At 37.6% G+C, this 20,368-nt stretch overlaps 1 protein-coding gene across 1 annotated transcript in view; it reads right to left on the bottom strand.

The window, feature by feature from the left end:
• CPA6 (carboxypeptidase A6) overlaps positions 1–20,368 on the bottom strand; it is a 391,722-nt gene that overhangs the window by 85,631 nt on the left and 285,723 nt on the right. The gene's annotated exons all lie outside the window — the stretch shown is intronic.

Genomic DNA, 20,368 nt, shown 5'->3' with positions numbered 1-20,368 from the left:
CCTATTCTCCCTTCTGAAGTAGCCTCAGGCTACAATTTTCGATTAGACCACCAACTTTGCCTTTACAGTCCTTTCTCTGTCTTCTCTGTGTTTGGGACTTTCCTCTTCCTGCATTTCCAGCCTTCGTCCGTCACAGGGCCTTGATCTCTGATCTGATAAGGTTTAGTTACTTGATCCTCAATTAAATGTCAGTGTCTGCATTCTGGTAGGGAACCCTAGAAGACCAAAAATGCTTTGTGGCTCAAGGAAATAACACCTCTGGTGGTATAATTTAATCTTAAACAGGGTAGAGAGGCATTTGTTTTGGGGACAAAGAGTCTACCTTTTTTTTTTTTTTTTTTTTAAGCAGCTGACTCCTCCTCAAAATTGCAAGGGCAAATCTGACTCAGCTCTCATACCAGTCCAACAATCATAGAAAAACAGAAGTGTGGGCTGGAAGGGATGCTGAGAGGTCATTTGATCCATCTGTCAGCCCTGGGCAAGGATACATGTAGTACTGAACAAACCTATCCCCAGTAGATGTATCCAGACCACATCTTTTAGGACCCCAAAAGAGGAGGGCTGACAACATCCTAACATAACTCATAGCCACATTTAAGAAGACTGCAGATCTTTCTCCCCATCCCTCACACTGCAGCACTGCTTCATTTTCTCTTGTTCCATTTTTCAATAGGGGATGTCTGGTTTCTTGCCTCTGTTAGATAAAGTACGTTGGTGTCTTTCACTTTTCTCTACACATTAGGTTTTCTGATCCTTTAATCGTCTTTGAGACCTGCCTCTAAACCCTTTACAGAGACAGTTTTTTTATATTATATAAGTTTTGCTGCCATCCCTTAATGCCAGTGAAGACGAGGAAATAGTGCTGTATTTGGAGGGTAGAGAGCCATAAGAACCTAAAATAATATGAATAACCACTCTGGCAAATTCCTTTATGTGTCATTTTCTAGGGTGCATGCTAAAATAAGAATCCTCATCCTGCAGAAGAAAGTAGCTTCCCTGTAGGGAGTTCCGTGGAAATGACACGCCCCACAGCATGACCTGGAGAGGGCTTCCTAGGAAACAGGCCATCAGACAAAGCATTTGGTCTATAGGAAAATAACAAAAGCAATTTGCAAAATCGGGAATTGTATTCTGTTGTGATATTAGGAAAGGAAGTTAAAATGAATTATCAGCTTTTCTCCAGTAAAATTTTGGGGAAAGGATACTTGGATACATAACATGGGTATTTCAATCTGGGTTGCAGGCACATGCTCATATCAAGATACAGGGGAGAGTAATACTCATGTGACATTTGTAAAGTGCCCCTACTTTAAAGGTATTTCTGATCTTTTCAATAATGCCTTCAGGTAGGAGTTAATGGTAGAGACATTTAAAGAACGAGGGCACCTGGGTGGCTCAGTGGGTTAAGCAGCTGCCTTCAGCTCAGGTCATGGTCCCAGAGTCCTAGGATCAAGTCCTGCATTGGGCTGCCTGATGGGCAGGGAGTTTGCTTCTCCCTCTCCTACTCCCCTTTCTTGTGATCTCTCTCTCTCTCTCAGGCTCTCTTTATCACAAATAAATAAAATCTAAAAGAGAGAGCGAGCGAGCGAGCGAGAGAGAAGACTCAGATTCATAGAAGCAGAGTCAATTTTCCAAGGATGCAGAGCTCCAAAATGGTGACACTGGAAGTGCTTAGCTCCAGTGCCTGTATGGTAAGTGTGTTTAGGGTCTTCTGAGGAAATAGACAACTTCCAAGTTCTTCACTTAGTGTTTGAGGAGGTTTGGTTTGCAGGTCTCCTACTCTAATCTTTCCTGTCAGGGGTTATTGACCCTATAAATTAATACTCAGGTATTTCAAAGTTGAGATCAGTTTACTCTGGGCAGGTTACCATCATTTCCTTAGGGCCTGACCACATCCAGATAAAGTGATAAACTATCTTTGAATGGTAAAGCTCATGAGGGTTTATGATGATGACAATGAAGGATTAGTAGTCTTGTCAGGATGGCCTCAGGTTGTGTGCTAACTACTGCAGGTCTTTCCTGTAAAGAGCCATCTGATATTCCAAGGAAAGGAGGCTCCTTTCCAGAAATTTCTTGCCCTGAAACCTGGTGGTTGTTCCCATGTTTTCCTTTCCTCAAAGGATTGCTAGTCACATATGGTCAGATCTGTTTAAGAGGTGGAAGCAATTTAGGGGCACCAGGATGGCTCAATCAGTTAACCATCTTGAATCTTGATTTCAGCTCAGGTCTTGATCTCAGGGTTGTGAGTTCAAGCCCATGTTTGGCTCCACATTAGCTGTGGAGCTTACTTAAAAAAAAAAAAGTGGTGGGTGGGGAAAGAGAAAGAGAGAGGTGGAGGCAATTTAGTGTGTGATCAAGAGTATGAGTATGAACTTTGGAATCTGAAGGTCCTGAAATGGAATGCGAGCTTTGGTAGTATTGGCTATGTGACTTCAGGGGAGCTTTTAACATTTCTGAGCCTCAAATTCCTCATCTGTCTATGAAGATAATAAAAAAACCTACCTACAGTCTTTTATATAGGATGAGTTGGAAAAAATAGAAGTAAAACACACAGGAGAGAGTCTGGCATACAGTGAAATCTTAAAAAATATTAGCTATTTTTTTTCTTTTTGAAAAGTATATCTAAAAAAAGCTAAAAGTAGTAAAGATAAAGTTTTACTTTGAGTGTTTCTGAGTAAAATGAGCAAACATTAAAACCTATAGACAACTTTAAGGAGGAGGGGAAGCAATAAATAAACCAAGAATATGAGCAAGGCTGGAATGTTTCCTAACACAAGGGCAAACAGCTGGATTTGAAGTCATGATAATCTGCTGGTTAATTCCCTGGACTCTAGAGTTTGACTTCCTACAATTATATTTAAGCTCTCTACAATTAGCATCTGTGTAATGTAGGATGAGTTCCTTCATCTCTTTGGGCCTCACTTTCTTCATCTGTAAAATGAAGATGATAATTGCACTTCTTGGTTGTTACTGTTATGGGATAATAGAGACTATAGTAAATATAATCTTTAAGAGCATAAATTTTGAAACTCAAGACAGGATGGGTCTGGATCCCAGTTCTGCTGCTGTGTGACTCTGGGTAACTTACTTCAGCTCTCTCTGCTTGTCTCCTTATTTATAAAATGAAGCTATAAATACCATATATTTTATAGATTTCTTAGGCTTAAACTAATCAATACTTACAAAATGCTTTATTTTATTATTTTTTAAAGATTTTATTTATTTATTTGAAAGGGAGGGAGAGCTCACAAGCAGTGGTGGGGGGTGGGGTGGGTAGAGGCAGAAGCAGGCTCCCTCTCATCAAGGGGTGCGATGCAGGACTCCCAGGACTGTGGGATCATGATCTGAGCCAAACTGACTGAACCACCCAGGCACCCCTATAAAATGCTTTAAACAGCACCTGGTGAACAGGGGTCATTTGTTATATGGTAAATGATTCAAAATTCAAAAATAATTTATTTGCAATGAAAAACTGTCATATTTTAGTCTGGCACTAATTTCATGGCTCTTCTGGTCCTTGTGCTGTATTTACTTATTGGCTTGGTCCAGGCTTCATGATCCATCTGTCTTTTAGGCCCATGGCTGATTACATACCTGGCAAAGGTATTTGTGGAGGTGCAGTCAGTGTCCCCCAACACAGTCAGTGTCCCCCAACAGTTTCAGAGTAAGTCTTTCATGTGGATATGGGAAGACATCTGGTGTTTCTTCATCTTGGGAACAGATGGTCTGCCTCCCAGGCAGAAGCACAAGAGAGGAGAGTCCTACTCTATATTTACTCTACTTTTTGTTGGTTTGGAAAAGTATTGAGCACGTATGTGTTACATAATAGGTTTCTAAGTATGAAACCTCCATATCAAGTTTGTAGTCAACTAGGGTTTAATTTACATAATCATATTAATTACATATTAACACCCATAAAATCTTAATGCACAGGAAAGTATCCTCTCTTATTTTCCCTTGAGATTGTGTTTTTGGTCTGAATCCATTTAACCTTGTGTCTTCTTTTAGGATTTTTGTCTCTGACCTCTTGAGAAGATTTTCTGACACCCAAGGTCAAGTACTGTTGTTATCTGCTTTCATGGAACTTTTAATTACATATTATTCTTATAGATAATTATATTAGTTTTCTAGGGCTGCTATAATGAATTTCAACATCTCAGATGGCTTAAAACAGCAGAGATATAGTCTCACACAGTTCCGGAGGCCAGAAGTCCAAGATCTAGGTATTGACAGGCAATACTCTCTCTGAAGCATCCAGGGGAGGTCCTTCCTTGCATCTTTCAGCTTCTGGTGGTTCCAGGCACTCCTTGGCTTGTGGCCATATCTCCTCAGTATCCATTTCCATCTTTACATGGTCTTCTCATCTGTGTCTATATCTTCTCTTCCATAACTTCTAAGGATACTTGTCTTTGGATTCAGGAGATATCTGGGTAATTCTGATGTTATTATCTGAGATCCTTAAGTGCGTTTAAAAATTCTTTTTTCAAATTAGGCCATGTTCACAATTTCTAGGGGTTAGGGAATAGGCATACATTTTGGGGATCTATGATTCACCCTATTGCAATTGTCATATCAATATCCATTTTCCTATTATATTCATGAGAACAGAAACTGTAAAATTCTCCCCTTCTGTCCATACCTCTAGTGCTTAAAACCATACATGCCACAGAAGGCACTAAATATTCTGTAGATGGAATAAATGAAATAACCCATTTTTATCTTTCATTTTTTCAGATATGTGCTCTCTCTAAAACTGCTCCATAGTATTTCTGGACTCTAATTCTAGTTCCTCTTACCAAAAAATTGATAAGGTAGTACACTTCAATTTTTTCCACTCATCCCACTTCTTGACTCACAAGTGTTTAGTTTTTTTAAAAGATTTTATTTACTTATTTGAGAGAGAGAGAGAGAGAGAGATCATGAGGAGCAGAGGGAGAAGCAGATTCCTTGCTAAGCAGGGGGACCAATGCAGGATTCAATCCCAGGACTCTGAGATTATGACCTGAGGTGAAGGCAGACTTTTAACCGACTGAGCAACCTAGGTACTCCCAACTCACAGGTCTTTAAATTTTCATTAAGTTTAATCTTAGAATATGCTGTTTCTTAGGTCACAGTACTACATACTTTTCTGATGACCAGAGTGGCCATTTTAACAACATAGTTAAAGAAATGTTTATATTTTATGGTTATTATTGTCTTTGTTCTACTTCTTATGACTTACTAACATTTCAGATACCAGGGGAATGCTGGAAAGGAACTTAGCCAGAGAATATTGTCCCTTACAAACCAAAGGTGTTTGGTAGGTTGTTAAAATTCTGGGACTCATTTTACCTAGCTTCATCCTCTCTCTTTTACAAAATGCGAAGTTATTACTTCCCTAAAGCACAGACTCAATAAGTAGAACAAAGTCTATTCTTTTTAGAAACCTTTCTTCACCTCTGTTTTCCTTCCATTCCAACCCAATGATTTCTGTACTTTTCTTATTTACTCAAATTTGTGGATGGCTCCTTCCCCTTCCCTATTCTACATTAGTCCTATGTTAGCTTTATTTCTCAGAAATGATGAAATGTACATCAGTCCAATAAGATACAAAATAAGCATGCTGAAAAAGATTTAATTTATTTGCTTGTTTCAAGAAGGGGTAATCCCAGAAAGATGGTGTTAGAAAGAACTAAGGGGATTTGGGCTTGTGTTAGGTGATTTTGGATAGGGTTAAGGAACTGAGATTCTTCTTTGGTTGAATATTATCAGAATGAGGGGAAATTCATCACTGGATATCCTGATAATTTTATCTAGAAGGTGAAAGAAACAATTAGGGCTATAAGTGATAAAGAAGAAATAGTCATATCAGAAAAAAAAAAGTTGGAGGAGGGAGGTTTTGTGATTTTTCTGGTTTGGACAATTTTTTTTTTTGTCTTTGTTTAGATATGGTCAGAGTGGTCTTGTTTTTTTCTTATTTCATGAAGAACACAGAATGGTTCTTCATGAAATAAGAAGTACAGTTGGTACTTTACAGAGTACCAACACCACGGTCTAACAGGAGAACATCAAGCTTTCGCTGTTACTGCCAGGCTGGGTCTGGCTGCCAGAGCTGCTTTTCCTCATCTCAGGATGACCACTGTTTTACTGAGGTCATGTGATAACTAATGGAATGACAAATGAGGGGTGGGTTCTCCCTGCAATATCTAGCCAGAATGGCTTGAAGGTAATTTGAGTGATAGGGGTGTTGGGGTTATGGAATGAAGGAAGTAGCCTTGTGATGGTCTATCCAGGAGAAATTAGGAACTCAACGACACTGATCCTGGTACCCTGCATCTTTGTAGTACCGCATAGTACCAACTTTCTCATGTAAAAGAGTTGATACTACTTAATTCGTGCCCTGTAAGTGAACATTTGAAAACTTATAAGTACTAAAGAAAGATTCCTTAGAAGAATGAAACTGGACCATTCTCTTTTACCATACATGAAGATAAACTCTAAATGGATGAAAGACCTCAATGTGAGACAGGAATCCATTAAGATCCTAGAGGAGAACATGGGCAGCAACCTCTTCAAAATTGGCCACAGCAATTTCTTTTAAGACACATCTCCAGAGGCAAGGGAAACAAAAGCAAAAATGAACTTTTGGGACTTCATCAAGATAAAAAGATCTACATAGCAAAGGAAAGAGTCAACAAAACAAACAGGCAACCCACGGAATGGAAGATGTTTGCAAGTGACACTAGAGAAAAAGGGCTAACATCCAAGATCTATAAAGAACTTCCCAACTCAACACCCAAAAGACAGATAATCAAGTCAAAAAATGGGCAGAAGACATGAACAGACACTTCTCCAAAGACATACAAATGGCTAACAGACACATGAAAAAATGTTCATCATCATTAGGCATCAAGGAGATTCAAATCAAAACCACACTGAGATACACCACCTTACACCAGTTAGAATGGCCAAAATCAACAAGACAGTAAACAAAATGTATTAGAGAGGATGTGGAGAAAGGGGAACCCTATTACACTGCTGGTGGGAATGCAAGTTGGTATAGCCACTATGGAAAACAATGTGGGGATTCCTTAAGAAATTAAAAATAGAGCTTCCCTATGACCCTGCAATTGCACTACTGGGTATTTACCCCAAACACACTGATGTAGTGAAAAGAAGGGCCATTTCCACTCCAATGTTTATAGCAGGAATGACCACAGTCGCCAAACTGTGGAAAGAACCAAGATGCCCTTCAATGTATGAATGGATAAAGAAGATATGGTTCATATATACAATGGAGTATTATGCCTCCATAGGAAAGGATGAATACCCAACTTCTGTATCAACATGGATGGGACTGGAGGAGATTATGCTGAGTGAAATAAGTCAAGCAGAGAGAGTCAATTATCATACGGTTTCACTTACTTGTGGAGCATAAGGAATAACACAGAGGACATTGGGAGATGGAGCAGAGAAGTGAGTTGGGGGAAATTGGAGGGGGAAGCAAACCACAAGAGTCTATGGACTCTGAGAAACAAACTGAGGGTTTTAGAGGGGAGGGGAGTGGGGGGTTGGGTGAGCCTGGTCGTGGGTATTATGGAGGGCATGTATTGCATGGAGCTCTGGGTGTGCTGCATAAACAATGAATGCTGGAACACTGAAAAGAAAGAAAATAAAATAAAATGGAACAAAACAAAACAAACAAAAACCACATTGAGATACCACCTGACACCAGTTAGAATGGCAAAAATTGACAAGGCAAGAAATAACAAGTGTTGGAGAGGTTGTGAAGCAATGGGAACCTCTTGCACTGGTGGGAATGCAAATTGGTACAGCCACTTTGGAAAACAGAGTGAAGGTTCCTCAGAAAATTAAAAATAGAGCTACAATCAATGCACAGAAATCAGTTGCTTTTCTATATACTAACAATGTAGATGTAGAAAGAGAAATTAGAGAATCGATTCCATTTACAATAGCACCAAAACCCATAAGATACCCAAGAATAAAACTACCAAAGAGGTAAAAGATCTATATTCTAGAAACTACAGAATACTTATGAAAGAAATTGAGGAAGAGACAAAAAGATGGAAAAATGTTCCATGCTCCATGGATTGGAAGAAAAACATTGTTAAAATGTCTACACTGCCTAGAGCAGTCTACACTTTCATTGTCATCCATATTAAAATACCATTGGCATTTTTCAAAGATCTGGACAAACAATCCTAAATTTTGTATGGAACCAGAAAAGACTCTGAGTCACCAAGGGAATGTTGAAAAAGAAAAACAAAGCTAGGGGCATCACGTTGCCTGACTTCATGCTATATTACAAAGCTGTGATCACCAAAACAGCATGGTATTGGCAGAAAAACAGACACATAGATCAATGGAACAGAACAGCAAACCCAGAAATGGACCCTCAACTATGTGGTCAACTTATCTTTGACAAATCAGGAAAGACTTATGTATAGAGAAAAAAACTGATGGTTACTGGAGGGGAGGTGGGTAGGGGGATAGGTTAAATAGGGGATGGGTATTAAGAACATTTGTTGTCATGAGCAGTGGGTGTTGTATGTGAGTGAAGAATCCTACATTCTATACCTGAAACTAATATTGCACTCTATGTTACCTAGAATTTAAATAAAAACTTGAAAAAGAAAAAAAAAAAGAAAAGAAAATGTGCATTAAAACGTACTATGTTGAGGGGAGAAAATTTAGTGTTTGAATGCTTTCAAATTAACTTGCTATCAACTTAAAATAGAATGTTACCTATTAGGCTGTTATGTGTGAGCCTCATGACAACCACAAAACAAAAACCTATAGTAGAAACACAAAAGATAAGAAAGGATTTAAGCATAACATTTAAGAAAGTCATTAAACCACAAAGGAAGAGAGCAAGAGAAGAAGAAACAAGAGGAACCAAACATCCCAAATAGCAGTTAACAAAAAAGGCAATAAGTACACACCAATTAGTAAAATTACTTAAATGTAAATGGACTAAATTCTATAATCAAAAAACCTAGAGTGGTTAAAAGGATAAAACAAGGAGACCCATCTATACACTGCATAAAAGAAACCCACTTTAAATGTAATGAAACACAAAGCCTGAAAGTGAAAGAATGGAATAAGATGTTCCACACAAATGTAAACCGAAGGAGAGCTGATAAACTTGCACCAGACAAAATAAAATTTAAAACAAAGACTGTAATAAAAGACAAATAAAAGACATTGCATAATGATAAAGAGGTCAGTTTAACAAAGGATGTAACATTTGTAAATATTTTTGCACCCAAATTTAAAACATCTAAATATATACATCAAATATTAACAGACCTAAAGGGAGAAATTGACAGCAATACAATAATAATGGGGGACTTTAATACCACATTTACATCAATGGATAGATCACCCAGACAGGAAACTGTAAGGAAACATTGGCTATAAATGACACATTAGGCCAGAATAAATATATCATATATATAACATATGTTATGTCATTTTTATATGTTTATTTAAAACATTCTCCAGGAGATATGTTAGGTCACTAAAAACTGTAAATTTAAGAAGATTGCAATTATATCAAGCATTTTTTCCTGATCACATATTATGAACCTAGAAAGCAACTGAAAAAAGAGAACTGGAAAAATTACAAATATGTAGAGATTAAGAAACATGGTACCAAACAACAAATGCGTCAATAAAGAAATCAAAGGAGAAATAAAAATCTATCTTGAGATATGAAAATGGAAACACAATTTACCAAAATTGAAGGAATGCTGTAGAAGCAGTTCTAAGAAAGAAGTGCATAGCAATACTTTAAGAACCTCTTTAAGGACCAAGAAACATCTCAGTCTAACTTTATACCTAGAGGCACTAGAAAAAAGAACTTTAAGCCTAAAGGTAGAAGGGAAGGAAATAACAAAGATTAGAGTGGAAATAGAGAATAAAAGCAAAATAGAAAAAAAATCAATGAAGCTAAGACTGGTCCTTGAAAAGACAAAACTGACAAAACTTTAGTTAGACTCACCAGGAATAAAAAAATGAAGGTTCAAATAAGGTCAGGAATGAGAAAGAAAAGATTATAACACATACCATAGAAATACAAAAGATCATGAGACTACTACATATAATTACACACCAAAAACCTAGAAGAAATATATAAAATTCTAGAAACAGTCTATATTATTGAATCATGAAGAAAAATAAAATACAAATTGACTTATTACTAGTAGTGATATTGAATCATTTATCAAAAACCTTCCAACAAACCAAAGTCCAGGACCAGACAGCTTCACTGATGAATTCTATCAAACATTTAAAGAAGATTTACTGCATATCTTTCTCCAGAAATTCCAAAAACCTGAAGAGTAGGGAGCACTTCATAACTCACTTTAATTAATTACCAAGATAACAAAATGAGATAAAGACATTGTAAAAAAAAGCACCAGTCAATATTTCTGATATATATAAATGCCAAATTTCTCAACAAAATATTAGCAAACTGAATTCAACAATACATTTAAAAATTGACACACCACAATCAAATGGTATTTATTTCAGGGATGCAAAGATGGTTGAACATCCCCAAATCAATCAATGTAATCAATTACATTAATAAAGAATAAAAATAATATGATCATATCAATAGATGCAGGGAAACATTTGATAAGAACTCTCAAGAACATAGGTATAGAGGGAACATACCTCAATATAATAAAGGCCACAAATGAGAAACCCACAGCTAACACGATAGTCAATGAAAAAGGCTAAAAGTTTTTCCTGTAAGATCAGGAAAACCCAGTTTTATTTAACCCAGTATTGGAAGTTCTTACCAATTAGACAAGAAAGATAAATAAACGGCATCCACATTGCAAAGGAAGAAGCAAAACTATCATTATTTGCAGAAGTCATGATTTTATATATGAAAAACCCTAAAGACTTAAAAAAAAAAAACCTGTTGGAACTAATAAACTCAGGAAAGATACATAATACAAAATAAACACACAAAAAACTTGTGTTTCTATACAGTAACATCAAACTATCAGAAAGAGAATTTAAGAGAACAATTTTATTGCCAATTGCAAACAACTGAAACAATATTATGAAAACCTAGATGCCAACAAATTGGACAGTTTAGAAGAAATGGAGAAATTTTTGGAAACATATAACTCACCAAAACTAAAGCAGGAAGAAAGAGAAAATTTGAACAGACCAATTACCAACAATGCAATTGAATCAGTAATAATAATAATAATAATAATAATAATAAAACAACTACCCAAACCAAAGTCCAGAACTAGATAGCTTCACAGGTGAATTCTATCAAAATTTTAAAAGAAAAGTCAATACCTATCTTCTCAAACTATTCCAAAAAATACAAGAGGAAGGCAAACTTCAAATTCATTCTGTGAGGGTGGTATCACTCTGATACCAAAACTGGGATAAAGACATGAAAAAAAGGAAACTACAGGCCACTATCTCTCATGAATACAGATGCAAAAACTTTCAACAAAATATTAGCAAACCAAGTCCAACAATACATTAAAAAAATTATTCATTACAATAAAGTGGGATTTGTTCCTGGCATGCAAGTGTGGTTCAATATTCACAAAACAATCGACAATATGCATCACATCATAAAATCATATGATCATCTCAGTAGATGCAGACAAGTATTTGACAAAGTATGACATCCACTCAAGATAAAAAACCCTTTGCAAAGTATGTCTATAAAGATCTTATATGAAAAACTCACAGCCAACATCATACTCAATGGTGAAAATCAGAGCTTTTCCCTTAGGTTAGGAATAAGACAAGGATGTCCATTCTGGCCACTTTATTCAACACAATACTGGAAGTCCTAGGGACAATATAAAGAAACAAAAGACATCCAAATTGGTAAGGAAGAAGCAAAACTCTCACTATTTGCAGATGACATGATATTATATATAGAAACCCTTAAAGACTCCACAAAAAAACCTCTAGAACTGATAAATGAATGCGGTAAAGTTGTAGGATACAAAATCAACATACAGAAATCTGTTGCATTCCTATACACTAATAATGAAGCAGAAAATAAAATTAAGAAAACAACCCCACTTATATCACACCAAAAACAATAAAATATCTAGGAATAAACTTAACCAAGGAGGTGGAAGACCTGTACTCTGAAAACTATAAAACATTGATGAAATAAATTCAAGATGATGCAAAGAAATGGAAAGACACTTCATGCTTATAGGTTAGAAGAACAAATATTGTCTATACAACCCAAAGCAATCTATAATTTAACACAATTGCTATCAAAATACAAACAGAATTATTCACAGAACTAGAACAAATAATCCCAAAATTTGTATGGAACCACAAGGACCTTGAATAACCAAAACACTTTTGAAAAAGAAAAAGCAAAACTGGAAGTAACACAATTCCAGACTTAAGGTTATATTAACAAAGAAGTAACAATTAAAATAGTATGGTACTGGCATAAAAATAGACGCATGGATCAATGGAATAGAACAGAAAACCCAGAAATAAACACACAATTAGATGGTCAATTAATCTTTGACAGAGGAGGAATGAATACACGATGGGAAAAAGACTGTATATTCAACAAATCGTGCTGGGAAAACTAGACAACCACATGCAAATGAAACTGGACCACTTTCTTTCACCATACACAAAAATAAACTCAAACTGCACTGAAAACCTAATTGTGGGACCTGAAATCATAAAAAATCCTCAAAGAGAACACAGGCAGTAATCTCTCTGACATTGGTTATAGCAACATTTTCTAGATATGTCTCTTGAGGCAAGGGAAACAAAAATGAAAATAGATTATTGGGACTACATTGAAATAAAGAGCACACAGCAAGGAAAACAATTAACAAAACAAAAACAAACTGATAAACAGGAGAAGATATACGCAAATGATATATCTGATAAAAGGTTAGTATCCAAAATCTATAAAGAACTGATACAACTCAATACCCAAAAGAAAAATAATCCAATTACAATATGGGCAGATGCCATGAATAGACATTTCTCCAAAGGAAACATCCAGATAGCCAACAGACACAGGAAAAAATGAACATCACTTGGCGTCACAGAGATGCAAATCAAAACTATAGTGAGACATCATCCTCATACCTGTCAGAATGGCTAAAATCACAAATACAAAACAAATGTTGGTGAGGATGTGGAGAAAAAGGAACATTTGTGCAATGTTGCTAGGAATGCAAACTTGTGCAGCCACTGAGGAAAACAGTATGGAACTTCATCAAAAAGTTAAAAATGGATCTACCCTATGATCCAGTAATCACACTACCAGGTATTGAACCTCCCTTTCTCCCCCCAGAATACAAAAACACTAATTCAAAGGGATACATGCACTCCTATGTTTATTTCAGGATTATTTAAGGTAGCCAAACTATGGAAGCAACCCAAGTGCCCATTGATAGATGAATGGGTAAAGAAGATGTGATGTATCAATACAATGGAATATTACAGAGCCCCCCAAAAGAATAAAATCTTGCCTTTTGCAACACCAAGGACAGAGCTAGAGAGTATAAACCTCAGCAAATCAGTCAGTCAGAGAAAGATAAATGTGATTAACTCATATGTGGGATTTAAGAAACAAAATAAATGAGCAAAGGAAAAAGAAGACAGACTAAAAAATAGACTTTTTTAAATTGATTTTGTTTTTTTTTCCAATTTATTTATTTTCAGAAAACCAGTATTCATTATTTTTTCACCACACCCAGTGCTCCATGCAAGCTGTGCCCTCTATAATACCCACCACCTGGTACCCCAACCTCCCACCCCCCCGCCACTTCAAACCCCTCAGATTGTTTTTCAGAGTCCATAGTCTCTCATGGTTCATCTCCCCTTCCAAGTTACCCCAAAGCACATACCCTCCCCAATGTCCATAACCCTACCCCCCTTCTCCCAACCCCCCTCCCCCCAGCAACCCACAGTTTGTTTCGTGAGATTAAGAGTCACTTATGGTTTGTCTCCCTCCCTATCCCATCTTGTTTCATGGATTCTTCTCCTACCCACTTAAGCCCCCATGTTGCATCACCACTCCCTCATATCAGGGAGCTCATATGATAGTTGTCTTTCTCCGCTTGACTTATTTCGCTAAGCATGATACGCTCTAGTTCCATCCATGTTGTTGCAAATGGCAAGATTTCATTTCTTTTGATGGCTGCATAGTATTCCATTGTGTATATATACCACATCTTCTTGATCCATTCATCTGTTGATGGACATCTAGGTTCTTTCCATAGTTTGGCTATTGTGGACATTGCTGCTATAAACATTCGGGTGCACGTGCCCCTTTGGATCACTACGTTTGTATCTTTAGGGTAAATTCCCAGTAGTGCAATTGCTGGGTCATAGGGCAGTTCTATTTTCAACATTTTGAGGAACCTCCATGCTGTTTTCCAGAGTGGTTGCACCAGCTTGCATTCCCACCAACAGTGTAGGAGGGTTCCCCTTTCTCCGCATCCTCGCCAGCATCTGTCATTTCCTGACTTGTTGATTTTAGCCATTCTGACTGGTGTGAGGTGATATCTCATTGTGGTTTTGATTTGTATTTCCCTGATGCCGAGTGATATGGAGCACTTTTTCATGTGTCTGTTGGCCATCTGGATGTCTTCTTTGCAGAAACGTCTGTTCATGTCCTCTGCCCATTTCTTGATTGGATTATTTGTTCTTTGGGTGTTGAGTTTGTTAAGTTCTTTATAGATTTTGGACACTAGTCCTTTATCTGATATGTCGTTTGCAAATATCTTCTCCCATTCTGTCAGTTGTCTTTTGGTTTTGTTAACTGTTTCCTTTGCTGTGCAAAAGCTTTTGATTTTGATGAAATCCCAAAAGTTCATTTTTGCCCTTGCTTCCCTTGCCTTTGGCGATGTTCCTAGGAAGATGTTGCTGCGGCTGAGGTCGAAGAGGTTGCTGCCTGTGTTCTCCTCAAGGATTTTGATGGATTCCTTTCTCACATTGAGGTCCTTAATCCATTTTGAATCTATTTTTGTGTGTGGTGTAAGGAAATGGTCCAATTTCATTTTTCTGCACGTGGCTGTCCAATTTTCCCAACACCATTTATTGAAGAGGCTGTCTTTTTTCCATTGGACATTCTTTCCTGCTTTGTCGAAGATTAGTTGACCATAGAGTTGAGGGTCTATTTCTGGGCTCTCTATTCTGTTCCATTGGTCTATGTGTCTGTTTTTGTGCCAGTACCATGCTGTCTTGATGATGACAGCTTTGTAATAGAGCTTGAAGTCCGGAATTGTGATGCCACCAACTTTGGCTTTCTTTTTCAATATCCCTTTGGCTATTCGAGGTCTTTTCTGGTTCCATATAAATTTTAAAATTATTTGTTCCATTTCATTGAAAAAGATGGATGGTACTTTGATAGGAATTGCATTAAATGTGTAGATTGCTTTAGGTAGCATAGACATTTTCACAATATTTATTCTTCCAATCCAGGAGCATGGAACATTTTTCCATTTCTTTGTGTCTTCCTCAATTTCTTTCATGAGTACTTTATAGTTTTCTGAGTATAGATTCTTAGCCTCTTTGGTTAGGTTTATTCCTAGGTATCTTATGGTTTGGGGTGCAATTGTAAATGGGATTGACTCCATAATTTCTCTTTCTTCTGTCTTGTTGGTGTAGAGAAATGCAACTGATTTCTGTGCATTGATCTTATATCCTGACACTTTACTGAATTCCTGTATAAGTTCTAGCAGTTTTGGAGTGGAGTCTTTTGGGTTTTCCACATAGAGTATCATATCATCTGCGAAGAGTGATAATTTGACTTCTTCTTTGCCGATTTGGATGCCTTTAATTTCCTTTTGTTGTCTGATTGCTGAGGCTAGGACTTCTAGTACTATGTTGAATAGCAGTGGTGATAATGGACATCCCTGCCGTGTTCCTGACCTTAGTGGAAAAGCTTTCAGTTCTTCTCCATTGAGAATGATATTTGCAGTGGGTTTTTCATAGATGGCTTTGATGATATTGAGGTATGTGCCCTCTATCCCTACACTTTGAAGGGTTTTGATCAGGAAGGGAATCTGTACTTTGTCAAATGCTTTTTCAGCATCTATTGAGAGTATCATATGGTTCTTGTTCTTTCTTTTATTGATGTGTTGTATCACATTGACTGATTTGCGGATGTTGAACCAACCTTGCAGCCCTGGGATAAATCCCACTTGGTCGTGGTGAATAATCCTTTTAATGTACTGTTGAATCCTATTGGCTAGTATTTTGGTGAGAATTTTTGCATCTGTGTTCATCAAGGATATTGGTCTATAGCTCTCTTTTTTGATGGGATCCTTGTCTGGTTTTGGGATCAAGGTGATGCTGGCCTCATAAAATGAGTTTGGGAGTTTTCCTTTTTCTATTTTTTGGAACAGTTTCAGGAGAATAGGAATTAGTTCTTCTTTAAATGTTTGGTAGAATTCCCCCGGGAAGCCATCTGGCCCTGGGCTTTTGTTTGTTTGGAGATTTTTAATGACTGTTTCAATCTCCTTACTGGTTATGGGTCTGTTCAGGCTTTCTATTTCATCCTGGTTCAATTTTGGTAGTTTATATGTTTCTAGGAATGCATCCATTTCTTCCAGATTGTCAAATTTGTTGGCGTAGAGTTGCTCATAGTATGTTCTTATAATAGTTTGTATTTCTTTGGTGTTAGTTGTGATCTCTCCTCTTTCATTCATGATTTTATTTATTTGGGTCCTTTCTCTTTTCTTTTTGATAAGTCTGGCCAAGGGTTTATCAATTTTATTAATTCTTTCAAAGAATCAGCTCCTAGTTTGGTTGATTTGTTCTATTGTTTTTTTGGTTTCTATTTCATTGATTTCTGCTCTGATCTTTATGATTTCTCTTCTCCTGCTGGGCTTAGGGTTTCTTTCTTGTTCTTTCTCCAGCTCCTTTAGGTGTAGGGTTAGGTTGTGTACCTGAGACCTTTCTTGTTTCTTGAGAAAAGCTTGTACCGCTATATATTTTCCTCTCAGGACTGCCTTTGTTGTGTCCCACAGATTTTGAACCGTTGTATTTTCATTATCATTTGTTTCCATGATTTTTTTCAATTCTTCTTTAATTTCCCGGTTTACCCATTCATTCTTTAGAAGGATGCTGTTTAGTCTCCATGTATTTGTGTTCTTTCCATACTTCCTCTTGTGGTTGAGTTCTAGCTTCAGAGCATTGTGGTCTGAAAATATGCAGGGAATGATCCCAATATTTTGATACCGGTTGAGTCCTGATTTAGGACCGAGGATGTGATCTATTCTGGAGAATGTTCCATGTGCACTAGAGAAGAATGTGTATTCTGTTGCTTTGGGATGAAATGTTCTGAATATATCTGTGATGTCCATCTCATCCAGTGTATCATTTAAGGCCTTTATTTCCCTGTTGATCTTTTGCTTGGATGATCTGTCCATTTCAGTGAGGGGAGTGTTAAAGTCCCCTACTATTATTGTATTATTGTTGATGTGTTTCTTTGATTTTGTTATTAATTGGTTTATATAGTTTGCTGCGCCCACGTTGGGGGCATAGATATTTAAAATTGTTAGATCTTCTTGTTGGACAGACCCTTTGAGTATGATATAGTGTCCTTCCTCATCTCTTACTATAGTCTTTGGCTTAAAATCTAATTGATCTGATATAAGGATTGCCACTCCTGCTTTTTTCTGATGTCCATTAGCATGGTAAATTCTTTTCCACCCCCTCACTCTAAATCTGGAGGTGTCTTCAGGCTTAAAATGAGTTTCTTGGAGGCAACATATAGATGGGTTTTGTTTTTTTATCCATTCTGATACCCTGTGTCTTTTGATTGGGGCATTTAGCCCATTAACATTCAGGGCAACTATTGAGAGATATGATTTTAGTGCCATTGTATTGCCTGTAAGGTGACTGTTACTGTATATTGTCTCTGTTCCTTTCTGATCTACCACTTGTAGGCTCTCTCTTTGCTTAGAGGACCCCTTTCAGTATTTCCTGTAGAGCTGGTTTGGTGTTTGCAAATTCTTTCAGTTTTTGTTTGTCCTGGAAGCTTTTAATCTCTCCTTCTATTTTCAATGATAGCCTAGCTGGATATAGTATTCTTGGCTGCATGTTTTTCTCGTTTAGTGCTCTGAAAATGTCATGCCAGCTCTTTCTGGCCTGCCAGGTTTCTGTGGATAAATCAGCTGCCAATCTAATACTTTTACCATTGTATGTTACAGACTTCTTTTCCCGGGCTGCTTTCAGGATTTTCTCTTTGTCACTAAGGCTTGTAAATTTTACTATTAGGTGACGGGGTGTGGGCCTATTCTTATTGATTTTGAGGGGCGTTCTCTGAACCTCCTGAATTTTGATGTTCGTTCCCTTTGCCGTATTGGGGAAATTCTCCCCAATAATTCTCTCCAGTATACCTTCTGCTCCCCTCTCTCTTTCTTCTTCTTCTGGAATCCCAATTTTTCTAATGTTGTTTCATCTTATGGTGTCACTTATCTCTCGAATTCTCCCCTCATGGTCCAGTAGCTGTTTGTCCCTCTTTTGCTCAGCTTCTTTATTCTCTGTCATTTGGTCTTCTATATCGCTAATTCTTTCTTCTGCCTCATTTATCCTAGCAGTGAGAGCCTCCATTTTTGATTGAACTTCATTAATAGCTTTTTTTTTATTTCCACTTGGTTAGATTTTAGTTCTTTTATTTCTCCAGAAAGGGCTTTTATATCTCTGGAGAGGGTTTCTCTAATATCTTCCATGCCTTTTTCAAGCCCGGCTAGAACCTTGAGAATTGTCATTTTGAACTCTAGATCTGACATATTACCAATGTCTGTATTGATTAGGTCCCTAGCCTTCGGTACTGCCTCTTGTTCTTTTTTTTGTTGTGAATTTTTCCGCCTTGTCATTTTGTCCAGCTAAGAGTATATGAAGGAGCAAGTAAAATACTAAAAAGGGTGGCAACAATCCCAGGAAAATATGCTTTAACCAAATCAGAAGAGATCCCAAATCATGAGGGGGGATTTCTCCCCCCTCACGATTGTGTGAGGGATCTCCTCTGATTGGGATCTCCTTTGATTGGGATCTCCCAATCTCTTCTGATTGGGATCTCTTCTGATTTGGGGATAAAAAGAGGTTCAAAAAGATAGAAAGAAAAAAAAAGAAAAAAGAATTAAAAAAAAGATTGAATTAAAAATTCAATCAAGAATTTAAAAATGAATTAAGAAAAATAAAGATTGAAGAGATTAGGATCTCTTCTGATTTGGGGATAAAAAGAGGTTCAAAAAGAAAGAGAAAAAAGAAAAAAAGAATTAAAAAAAAGAGATTGAATTAAAAATTCAATCAAGAATTTAGAAAAGAATTAAGAAAAAAAAGATTGAAGAGATTAGGATCTCTTCTGATTTCGGGATAAGAAGAGGTTCAAAAAGAAAGAAAGAAAAAAAAGAATTAAAAAAAAGAAAATGAATAAAGAAAAGTATAAAAAAGAAAAAATATATATATTAGATAATCTAGTTAAAAAACGTTAAAAAAAGGGTAAAAGTTATAAAAAATTTTAGCAGAAGAAGAGAAAAAAAAATGAAAAAGAAAAAAATTAAATTAACTGCAAGACCAAAAAATCACAGGCAGAAAGCCATGAGCTCCGTGGTTTGTTTTCTCCTCCTCTGGAATTCTGCTGCTCTCTCCTTGGTATTGAAACTGCACTCCTTGGTAGGTGAACTTGGTCTTGCCTAGATTTCTTGTTGATCTTCTGGGGGAGGGGCCTGGTGTAGTGATTCTCAAGTGTCTTTGCCCCAGGCGGAATTACACTGCCCTTACCAGGGGCCGGGCTGAGTGATCTGCTCGGCTTTGCTTTCAGAAGCTTTTGTTCCCTGAGCGCTTTCCGTAGAGTTCTGTAGGTCGGGAATACAAATGGCAGCCTCCTGGTCTCCCGCCCGGAGGAGCCGAGAGCCCAGGGCCCCGCTTCCCTGTGCGCCCTCAGCGAACAGCTCCTAGTAACTCTGCCTAACCTCCAGCCGCGCTCCGAGCTCACCGAGCTTGCGACCGGTTCAAGGCAACTCCGAGCTGTGAGCTTACTGTCGGCTCTGTCTCTGCAGCCGGCTTTCCCGTTCCAATAACCGCAAGCTCTGCGACACTCAGACACCCCCGATCCTTCTGTGACCCCGCGGGACCTGAGGTCACGCCGACCCCGTGTGGGCTTCGCCCCAGTTTAGCCTCCGGAGCGATGTCCCTCAGCGGAACAGACTTTTAAAAGTCCCGATTTTGTGCTCCGTTGCTCCGCCGCTTGCCGGGAGCCGGACCCTCCCCCCGGGGTCTATCTTCCCGTCGCTTTGGATTCACTTCTCCGCCAGTCCTACCTTTCAGAAAGTGGTTGTTTTTCTGTTTCTAAAATTGCTGTTCTTCTCTT

Source organism: Neovison vison, chromosome 4, assembly GCF_020171115.1.
Source record: "Neovison vison isolate M4711 chromosome 4, ASM_NN_V1, whole genome shotgun sequence".
NCBI classification, from domain to species: Eukaryota; Metazoa; Chordata; class Mammalia; order Carnivora; family Mustelidae; genus Neogale; species Neogale vison.
This window is presented reverse-complemented; position numbering and strand designations above follow the sequence as displayed.